Source organism: Bos indicus, chromosome 11, assembly GCF_029378745.1.
Source record: "Bos indicus isolate NIAB-ARS_2022 breed Sahiwal x Tharparkar chromosome 11, NIAB-ARS_B.indTharparkar_mat_pri_1.0, whole genome shotgun sequence".
NCBI lineage: Eukaryota > Metazoa > Chordata > Mammalia > Artiodactyla > Bovidae > Bos > Bos indicus.
Genome location: NC_091770.1, coordinates 30357432 through 30369626, shown reverse-complemented (window position 1 = coordinate 30369626; position 12195 = coordinate 30357432).

Here is a 12195-nt window from a genome sequence, read left to right as displayed (position 1 = left end):
GAAATTACAATTGTGAGTGAAAGTCTATTTTTTTTTTCCTTTAAGGATCTTTTTCAATGTACTTCTAAAAGCAACTACCATGGTGGTCCAGTGGTAAAGACTTAGATCTTCCAGTGCAAGGGTTTGATTACTGGTTGGGAAACAAAGATCCCACATGCTGTGCAGTGTATTCAAAAAAACAAAAGCAACTACCTATGTTTAATTATATCTACATTTGTATAAGCCCTGATATTGGCAGTAATTTGGACCAATCCTTTTACTGAGGACACTAGAAAAACTCAGCAAAGTATTTTAAAAAACCAATTCAAAGGCATCAGAGAGCTCACAAGATAGGAATTACCAGGCTATGAATCTGAAGAATGATGGAGACCCAGGGACATCCATTTATCCATTCCATAGAGTGAAGCTAAGAGGATGAGCAGGGATGAGTCAGGGTGTACTAAGGAGGGAGGAGGAGAGCTCTGTTGAAGCTCCTGTTGGACTAGGAATCCAAATGGCTACATCCTAGAAGTAAAGGGGTGACATCTCATTTTCAAAGCATTTAAATCCTGAGGTTGGATTAAGATAATTCCTTTGCGCTAATGTCCCTAAGCACTTGGTGGAGGCAAACTAAAATCATACTTGGAGTAAAGTAATATGTTAGGCCTGAAGTCATCTCAACAAATAATTTTGCAAATACAGTTTTTAGTACACAATTAAAAGTAAATCATACAAAGAAAGAAAAACAGCAGAAGCAATAAAAAAAAAGTCACAAAAGGGGTTGAGACAGTGAAATTATCAATTAAAAATAACAATGCTTACTATATATAAATAAATAAAACATAAGATTTAAAATTTAGGCAGATAACCAGAAACTTGAAAAAAGAATCAGGAAATACCTGACAGTCCAGTGGCTAGGACTACATGCTCTTATTGTGGAGAACCCAGATTCAATCCCTGGTCGGGGAACTGGAATCCCACAAGCCTGGTTCAGTTCAGTCCAGTCGCTCAGTTGTGTCCAACTCTTTGCGACCCCATGGACTGCAACATATCAGGCTTCCCTGTCCATCACCAGCTCCTGGAGCTGACTCAAACTTATGTCCATTGAGTTGGAGATGCCATCCAACTATCTCATCCTCTGTCATCCCCTTCTCCCAACTTCAATTTTTCCCAGAATCAGGGTCTTTTCAAATGAGTCAGTTCTTCACATCATGTGGCCAAAGTATTGAAGTTTCAGCTTCAGCATCAATCCTTCCAATGAATATTCAGGACTGATTTCATTTAAGATGGACTGGTTGGATCTCCTTGCAGTCCAAGGGACTCTCAAGAATCTTCTCCAACACCACAGTTCAAAAGCATCAGTTCTTCGGCACTCAGCTTTCTTTATAGTCCAGCTCTCACATCCATACGTGACTACTGGAAAAACCATAACTTTGGCTAGATGGGCCTTTGTTTAAAGTAATGTTTCTGCTTTTTAGTATGCTGTCTAGGTTGGTCATAGCTTTTCTTCCAAGGAGCAAGCGTCTTTTAATTTTATGGCTGCAATCACCATCTGCAGTGATTTTGGAGCCCCCAAAAATAATGTCTGACACTGTTTCCATTGTTTCCCCATCTATTTGCCATGAAGTGATGGGACCAGATGCCATGATCTTCATTTTCTGAATGTTGAGCTTTAAGCCAACTTTTTCACTCTCTTTTTTCTCTTTCATCAAAAGGCTCTTTAGTTCTTCTTCTCTTTCTGGCATAAGTGTGGTGTCATCTGCCTATCTGAGATTATTGATATTTCTCCCAGCAGTCTTGATTCCAGCTTGTGCTTCGTCCAGCCCAGCATTTCTCATGATTTGAAATAGCTCAACTGGAATTCCATCACCTCCACTAGTTTTGTTCATAGTGATGCTTTCTAAGGCCCACTTGACTTCGCATTTCAGGATGTCTGGCTCTAGGTGAGTGTGAGTGATCACACCATCATGATTATCTGGGTCGTGAAGATCTTTTTTGTACAGTTCTTCTGTGTATTCTTGCCACCTCTTCTTAATATCTTCTGCATCTATAGGTTCATACCATTTCTATCCTTTATTGTGCCCATCTTTGCATGAAATGTTCCCCTGGTATATCTAATTTTCTTGAAGAGATCTCTAGTCTTTCCCATTCTATTGTTTTCCTCTGTCTTTTTGCATTGATCACTGAGGAAGGCTTTCTTATCTCTCCTTGCTATTCTTTGGAACTCTGCATTCAAATGGATATATCTTTCCTTTTTTCCTTTGCCTGGTAGCGTGACATAAAAAAAAAAGCAGATGAAAATTTTAGAACCCCCAAATTACCCACTCCAGTACTCCTGCCTGGAAAATCCCATGGATGGAGGAGCCTGATAGGCTGCAGTCCATGGGGTTTCCAGGAGTCTGATACAACTGAGCGACTTCACTTTCACTTTCATGCATTGGAGAAGGAAATGACAACCCACTCCAGTGTTCTTGGCTGGAGAATCCCAGGGACGGGGGAGCCTTGTGGGCTGCTCTCTATGGGGTCGCACGGAGTCAGACACGACTGAAGCGACTTAGTAGCAGCAGTAGAAGCAGCATATTAGCAGAGATATAAAATTAGTGAACTAGAAGATAAGTCAGAAAAAAATATTCATTATGAAGCACAAAGAAAAATAAGAAAGGAAAATGTAAAACACAGAGGAAGAACATAGAAGATACCATAATGAAGTTTAATAAGCACGGAAATGGAATTCTAGAAGGAACAAAAAGACAATATTGAGCACAAATAATATTTCAATGAACGAATCCCTAGCAGGATAAAAAATATTTTTAATTGACACACAAACACATCATGAAAATGTGTGTTTATGTGAGCATTCAAAGACAAATAAAAATCTTAACTGCAGCTAGAGAAAATAAGAATTAACCTTTAAAGAAACAAATTAGACTTATAACTAACTCTTTAATAGAACTATCTTAATCCAGAAAATGATAGAATGATAACTTCCAAGGATTAAAAGCAAATATTTTAAGAACAAAGTGAAATTAAGAGTTTTTCAAAATAGAATATTTGTCTCTATAGAGTATCTGTCTCCAGCAGGTTGAAAATGGCATTCTTCAGGCAGAAGGAAGTGATCCCAGTTGTTAACCAAGAGATACATGAGGAAATAAACATCAACCAAAATAGTAAATATATGGGTAAATCTATCTGAATATTGATATTGACTATTTATATCGATTGTAGTAATGTCTTCTGTATTTAAACGTACACAAATGGTAAATGAACTTCCCAGGTGGTTCATGGCAAAGAATTCACCTGTCAATGCAGGAGATGTGGGTTCAATTCCTGCGTCAGGAAGATCCCCTGGAGAGGAAAATGGCAACTCATTCCAGTATTCTTGCCTGGGCAATCCCATGGACAGAGAAGCCTGGCAGGCTGTAGTCCATGGGCTCACAAAAGAGTAGAACATGGCTAAATGACATAAAATCAGGAGAGGGGAAATGGAATCAAGTGTTCTAAAATCTGTGCATTGTCTAGGTGAATGGGAAAAGGTAAAATTAATAATAGACTAAGTTAAGAATACATTTTGCTATCACTAGAATAATCACTAAGAGAATAAAGAGAATAATACATACTATGTGTATTAGTCAAGTTTCTCCAGAGAGAAAGAACTAACAGAATGTGGGTGGTGGGGAGCGGAGAGAGAGAAAAAGAGAGATATTTATTTTAAGGAACTGGCTCAAGTGATTATGGAGGGGTTTGGAAGTCCAAAATCTGCTGGGTATTCTGGCAGGCTGGAAGCCAAGGAGGAGTTGCAGTTTGAGTCCAAAAGCAGTGTGCTGGCAGAATTCCTTCTTGCTCAGAGATCAGTCTTTGTTTTATTAAGGCCTTCAGCTGAATGGATGAAGCTCACCCTTGTTATGGAGGGTAATCTGCTTTACTCAAAGTGCATTAATTTGAATGTTGGTCTTATCCAAGAAACACCTTCACAGAAGCATCTAGAATAATGTTTGATCAACTATCTGGACACTATAGTACAGCCAAAATGACACATAAAATTAATCATCACATCATACAATTTCCAACCTAAAAGGAGAGAGAGAATGGAGTAATAAAAGGTAATCAATCTAAGTGTGAGAAAGGAGAAACATGGTATTATGTTATAGGCACGACAAATAGAAAGTACTTAATAAGATGGTGGATTTAAACTCAAATATCTCACTGATTACATTAAGTGAAAAGAGCTCATAATTTAATGAAAAAGTTTTTTTTGGTTACCTATTGCTGTGTGACAAACTACCCCCAAATTTAGTAACTTTAAACTACCACCATTTTATTATATTTTGTGATTCTATGGGTTGGGATCATGGATAGAACACAAAGGGAATGGCTCATCTCATCTGTGGGTGATTTCTACTGGGGCTAAAACAGCCCAGATAGCTTCACTCTCATGTCTGGTACCTCAGTTAGGACGGACCAGCTTAACTTAGATCATATGTATAGGATACCGGTTCTCACTGTTGATTGGATTCTTTGATTTTTGTATAGTTTCATGACTTCCTTTCCATGTGCTTCTCCAAATAGTCTCTCCTGGGAGAGAGGCAGACTTCTTATATACAAACTCAGGGCTTCCAGAAGGATTAGGCTTGGAACTAGCACACTGGCACTTCTGCCACATTCTACTGGATAAAGTAAATTACAGGTTTATACCAGAGTCAAGGGGAGAGAAATAGTTAAGGACATAAATATTAGGAGGTATGATGAATCTGGGTCCACTGGTCCTTGTAACCAGCTAGCACAGACTGTCAGCCTCAACAAAAATTCAAAATCCACCTATGTGCTGTTTAGAAGGGATATATCTAGACTCTAAAAATGCAAAAGAAAAGGGATGGAAAAAAACTAAACTATGAAATACTACCAAAAGAAAGCTAGAATAGATTAAGTAGACTAAAAAAAAAGTAGTAGTAGAGATAACGGGAGAGTCTTCATAATGATAAAGATTTAATTGGCCAGGAAGATTTTTTTTAATTCTAAGTTTGTGTTGTTCTAGTAACGTAACCTCATGGCACATAAAGCAAAAATTACAGAATAACAAGGAAGAATAAAAATTTACAATTTTGGTGGAAAAGGGTAACATATTCAGTTACTGATAAAATAGGCAGACAAAAATTTCAGTAAGAGTTTAGATTTGAACACTTTTAGCAAAACTGAGTGTAAGAACATATTGAGGCCATTTCTATAATCCTTTGCATATGAACAAATTCATCACTTACATTATTTCTGTTTGGGCTCCTGAAGCTGGAATGGACATCCAAGGATCCTAAGCCTTTAGACTGATTGGAACGTATCTATATTTTACATATCTGTGTACCAGTGTGTACCTTTACCTCATTCATTAAGTCAACATATAAAGTTGACTTATAAAGTTCTTGGTTGTCGTATATATATAAAGTTCCTACTATATGCCAGGCACCACGCTTAGCACAGAGATGAAAGCTATAGTTAAAATTACAGACAAGCAAATCAAAAAATATGATTTGGTACTAATAAGTGCAGTGATAGAGCTGCACATAAGGAGTAATGGAACTGAGTCCTAACTCAGCCACAGATGATGCCTAAGCAAAGTGACACAAGAAAAGAATATAGAGTAGAAGTGACAGTGTGGGGGTGGCAGTGGCAAACCTGGTTGTACGAGAGATGACTGTGCAAGTCAGAGAATTGCCAGTCATTTGGAATGTCTAGAGTATAAAAGACTGATGGAGTTAAGGGTTATCTAGTTGCAAGAAACAGAAATTCATGCCAGCTGGCTAAAGGAAAGGAGGAATGAATATAAAAATAGGCAGGGATTATATGAGACACAACTGTGGGGAGCACAGCCAACTTTGCAAGAACTCTCCTTCCCCACTGCTCTCTCTCATGGTGGTGTTTCTTCACTTGTCTGCTTCTCTCCACAGATTGGCTTCTCTGCTTGTTTTCTGCTTGCATGTGTCCCATGACTGTCTCAAATAGTGATCCCAGTTCTCCAACCCTGGCCCCTTCCCAGTTTGCCCAACTTTACTGCTTAACAACCCAGTTATTACTTAACTCAGCCGCAGGGTTCCAACTCCAAATTCCCAGGGACTGTAATCTGACTGGTAATATCAACAAGCATGTAGATCAGGGGTCAGCAAGCTACAGTCTGAGGCGGGGTTGGGATGGGACGAATCTGTCCTGTCTTGGGCTTTTAAAATATATATATATTTAATTAATATATTTATTCAGGCTGTGCAGGGTCTTATCACTGTGCCTGGGCTTTCCCTAGTTATGACGAGCAGGGGCTACTCTCAAGTTGTGGTGCGAGGGCTTCTCATTGCAGTGACTTCTCTTGTTGTACAGCACAGGCTCTAAGGGATGCAAGCTTCACTATTTGTGGTGCATGGGCTCAGGAATTGTGGCTCTGAGGCTCTAGAACTTGGGCTCAGTAGTTGTGGTGCACCGGCTTAAGCTGCTCCAAGATATATGGGATCTTCCTGGACAAAGGATCAGACCCCTGTCCCCTGCATTGCAAGGTGGATTCTTAACCACTAGACCACTAGCGAAGCCCCTGTCTTCTGCTTTTAGAACACAGCCAAACATATTCATTTACATGTTGTCTGTGACTGCTTTGGCATTTACAAGGACAGTGTTGGGTAGTTGCAACAGAGAACCTATGGACCACAAATCCCAAAGTGGATACTATCTAATCCTTTCAAGAAAAACTTCTCTGACCTCTGCATCAAACAGTTGGATGTGGAGATACAGGGCTATATAGCGGCTCGAGTGGCACATGGTAGGCGGGGGCGGTCAGCTCTGGTAACAAAGTTCTTCTGAGAGGGGATAATCACCCCCCCACTCCCCACCCCACATGTAGAAAAAGGATAATGTGGAGAAAAAGTAGTCTAAGAAAAATTTGAGAAAAGGACTGTTTAAATGTTCTAGCACAGGAAAGAAAATAATCAGTCTAAGTATGTGCTAAATTTTTTACACAAAGGATGGGAGAGTGCAAGACAGTTACTCCTTAATCTGGAGAAGTTCATTAAGATGCTAAATTTAGAAGAGCATGTCACAGTAACTACCTATATATAACTGGCTTGTGGCAAATTTCCCAGACCCTCCATAGTTAGCTCTTCTTGAGATGAACTGGTTGAGGCACAGTGTGTACATATAAAGATTTTAAAATGCATGTCCACAAGGTTATATATTTACCTTTCAAAAGGAGAAAGAGAGAGAAGAGGCACGGAGAGAATGAGACCAATAAATGTAAAGACAGAGGCAGATGGACTGAAACTTTCAGGGGAGGGGAAGATGAAATCTAGAAAATCAAAATTTACCATTTTGGGAAATGATCTTAAATTTACCATTTAAGATCATTGTGGGGAAAATCTTTCCTAAGCAGTCTTTTGGGTTGAATAGAAAAATTATTTAATATTAGAGGTTAAACCATCTTAGAACTAATTCTAGTCCTTGCAACTCAAAGTGTGATCTGAGCTCACTCAGTATCATTGGCATCACCAGGGAGTTTATAGAAATGGAGAATCTTAAGGTCCCACCCCAGGCCCACTGATTAAGATTATGCATTTTTAAAATATTGCCCAGATGGTTCATCTACCTGTTGAAGTATGAGAAGCATTGAATTAGAACAGTAGTTTTTAGACCATGCAAAGAAGAGCAGTTGTAGTTTTGGTTTGTTTTTTTTTTTTTGAGTGAAATCTTACATGGAGCCCAACTCTATCAAATGATCAAAGTATACCTTCTCTGGTTGAAGATGGGTGAATACTGACATGCAGAGAAGGACCAAAAAAGCTCAGGCATTTCCAGCCAATGTACCCCCAGTACACAATTTGAAAACCCACTGATCTAACATAATGAATGGAAGTAATATCCGAATCCTCGGGGCCAAGCTCTGTTAAACTCCCAGGCCCTCTTCCACTTCCACCTCACTGAGAACTTCTACTACAATGAATCCCTGTTAGTGATGGAATATGTCCTGCCTTGAGAGAGTTGGAATTTTTAAAGACTTTAAAAATCACTGACCTAGATTCCTTCTCTCAGATTAAAGATGGGGAGACTCAGGCTCAGAATATGACCAATGAAACTTCATTAAAATACGGCCACATTTAAAACTACACTGATTGCTAACAAGGTAGCTCTTGTAGGCAGACGGTAAAGCATCTGCCTACAATGCGGGAGACCTGGGTTTGATCCCTGGGTCGGGAAGATCTTCTGGAGAAGGAAATGGCAACTCACTCCAGTACTCTTGCCTGGAAAATCCCACGGATGGAAGAGCCTGGTAGGCTACAGTCCGTGGGGTCGTAAAGAGTCGGACACGACTGAGCGATTTCACCTACCTACCTACCTACCTACCTATGGGCTGATATCTGTGTCCCCTCGAATTAATCTGATTGATTTCTAATGCCTAAAGTAATAGTTTTAGGAAGTAAGAAGTTTGGAAAGTGATTAGGTCATGAGAGTAGAATCCTAAGGAATGAAATTAGTGCCCTTATAAAAAAGACCTCTCTGGGCTTCCCTGGTGCCTCAGATGGTAAAGAATCTACCTGCAATGCAAGAGACCTGGATTTGGTCCCTGGGTTGTGAAGATCCCCTGGAGAAGGGAATGGCTACCCACGCCAGTGTTCTTGCCTGGAGAATTCCATGGACAGAGGAGCCTGGTGGGCTACAGTCCATGGGGTTGCAAAGAGTCAGACACGACTAGCAACCAACACTAGAAAACCTCTCAGAGTTCCCTTACCCCTTCCACCATGTCAGATTACAGCAAGAAGATGGTAATCTATGAACCAGGAACCAGATTCTAACCAGACACCGAACTGTGGGAATCTCCAGACTCCTGAACTGTAAGAAATAAATGTTGTTTGTAAGTCATCCAGTTTATTATATTTTGTTGGAGCATCCGAAATGAAGAAAGACAGAGATAGTTCTGAAGCTTCAGTCATTCTCAGAATTAAGAAAGTGCTAAAATGCCATTTTCTTTTTATGTAGCAATGAAGTAGAGAGACAGTGTGTGCAGTTTTTAAAGCCCTAGATTTAGACAGGCTCAGGTTTGAATCTGGATCTGCTACTTCCTAGCCCAGGCAAAATAGTTCAACGTTTTCTAAATCTCTTTATGTCTGATATTATTTTTAAATAAACAACTGAAAAGTCAACCTACTTCAGCTTTAGAAATTGCCTAAAATGATTGCACGTGTAAAGGCAAATAAAACCATTTTCCACTGCTAGAAGAGTAAAGCAAATTTATCTGCAGTAAATAGAGTTTCTTCAAAATTAAATTCTGCAGTTGTGGAAATAGTTCTTGATAAATGAAGCATATGTTTAAAGAAGGCAGAGAGTATTAAAGAGATTCCAAATCATAGTATATGCAACTTTTAGATCCATAGCAGTGTTGCATTTAGAGTCAGGCATTTTTAGTAACTATGGTCCATTTTCACTCTGGTGCCTCTATTTCTTTCATAACTTCAAAATATCTCTAGACTCTGACCCCTTCTCCCCACCTCTACTGCCACCACCTTGGTCAAAACCACAATCACCCCTCACCAAATGACTTAGCCTCCCAACCCTCTACACCTACTCATGTCCCCGTGCAGTATTTTCCTACCACAGCAGTCAGATTAATCCTCTCAAAAACTGGCAGTTCATATTACTCCTCAGCTCAAAACTATTCAATGGCTTCCCCATTTCACTTAGAACGCTGAAGTCCTAATAGTCCACCAAGTCTTTCATAATCTCGCCTCATCACTACCACCACCATTGCCTTCCCTGCTTTTTCTTGACAATGCCAGGCACACCCTGCCCTATGACCTTTACTCTTTGCCTGAGATGTTCTCCCAGATTATCTATTTAGGTAACTCTCTCACCTTCTTTAAGTCTTTGCTTGAATTTTACTTTCTCACTGAGACTTGCCTTGACCTTCTAATTTTATAAAAAAATTACCCCAACCTCATCCCAGGAATCCCAATCCCCTTTCCCTGGTTGTATTGTACTTTATTTTGCAACACATTAGATAGCTGATTTCTTATATCTTGCTTAAATCTGCACCCCCTCCACCACACACACACACACACACACACACACACACACACACGAATGTAAGCTCCAGAGAGGCAGCAGCCTCTGTTTTGTTCATTGATGTGTTCTAAGTATCTAGAACACTGACATATATACACACTCAACAAATATTTGTCAAATTAATTAGTTTTGTAGTTACCGGTTTTGTGTGTGTTTGTTGCACTGCCTTATTTTGAAAAGACTAAATTAAACTGACAATAACAAATCTAATAACTGCACAAGTTGGGGGTTTTCCATTTTCTTTTCATTTCTCTTTGTTTCAATTTCTTCTTCATGCTGTGATTAAAAAAAACAAACAAATAAACAAACCCAGAAGTTTCAAATACAACTCTATTTTAAGCTGATGTGCTTGTTTCTTCACCTAAGAATCCATGTTCCTCAGGTTGTATCAATGCCATTTCTATTTTCTCTCTAGTCTTCAGCCACACCCTGCTGCTGCTGCTGCTAAGTCACTTCAGTCGTGTCTGACTCTGTGTGACCCCAGAGATGGCAGCCCACCAGGCTCCCCTGTCCCTGGGATTCTCCAGGCAAGAACAGTGGAGTGGGTTGCCATTTCCTTCTCCATCAGCCACACCCTATCAATGCACAAAACAGAAATTATGTGTCTAAAGATCCATTATTTTTAGGACCTCCTGGTCTAATGTATTGGCTAAGAGACACTCATCCTCAGACCAGTAATCTGGGTTGAGACTACAGCTATAAAGAATGGATATAGGATGATAACTGATAATAGGAGCAGTGGTATGTAGAGGAAGATCTGGAGGCTGGCCCCTCTGTGGGAAAATGTTGACTCTCTGTTAGCCCTTCCCCTATAGGACAAGAGAAAGAAGACAAATTGGAGTGGGGACATTAATAAAATTGTGTGCTCTATGCCATGGTTTATAAAACCCTCCCTTGGCTCCTTTACAAAATCTTCAGAATAATCTAAATTGCTTTTAAGTATTTGAAGGGTGGGTTTTCTTTGGAAGGGACTTGAATATATTCTGATTCCTACTTTAAAGTTGACATGGGGCCAAAATGGAGGCTTTCTGGACAGGGTTACATAAGGAAAGTTTTAAGGAGTATGATTAGCAGAACTAATAAAGACGTGTTCAAGTAACTTAGAGATGTGTTGGGAAAGGGACCATAAAAATGACAAAAATTCATATAAGTAGAGCCCTCCTTTTGGCTTAGGAGACTGTCTCTTCAAAATATCTGTTTCAAATGTCTAAATGTTGACTAGAAAGGGAGATATTAGTAGGGTCTACCCCATTTTACACTTACACACTTGAGGTTAGTTAGCTTCTTCAATTAAAAGGGAACAAAGCCTTCAGAGAAAAAGTAAAAGGAAAGTATTTGTAGTTTTGATGGAACAGGCATTTCAGAAATGTTTGTTTGTTTGGAGGCAAAGCATACTGCCAACAGGTTTAAACAAACATTGGTACCACAGTGTACACCCTGACAGTGAGGAGAGGGCATGGTTAAGGTGCTGTTCCTTTGTGTGACAGGCTGGTCATACTCTACTCAATTTCATCACATTTTTGCCTAATGTAATTCTTGGCCTACCCTTTTATGATCATGGATATCCTCATCTCCCATTGTATGTTATTTCCGATGAAAATTTTGATCTCATTTAAGTAAGTTCTCAATAGTTTGGAGCCCTATTTTTTAAATTGTTGATTAGACTTATATAATATAAGGCCAATTATTAAGCCATGACTAGGAAGAAGGCAATGGCACCCCACTCCAGTACTCTTGCCTGAAAAATCCCATGGATGGAGGAGCCTGGTAGGCTGCAGTCCATGGGGTTGCTGAGGGTCGGACACGACCGAGCAACTTCACTTTCACTTTTCACTTTCATCCACTGGAGAAGGAAATGGCAACCCACTCCAGTGTTCTTGCCTGGAGAATCCCAGGGACGGGGGAGCCTGGTGGGCTGCCGTCTCTGGGGTCGCACAGAGTCGGACATGACTGAAGCGACTTAGCAGCAGCAGCAGCAGCAGGAAGATAAAGAAATAAAAAACACAGGTGCCTAGAGTGGCACCTGGGTCATGGGGGAATGTAGAAGGTTGCATTCTACCAGCATCCTCCAGCAGGAACATGGGTCCCCGTCGAGTAGGGGTTGGAGGTCAGTCCGGCACATACCTGCAGCATCTT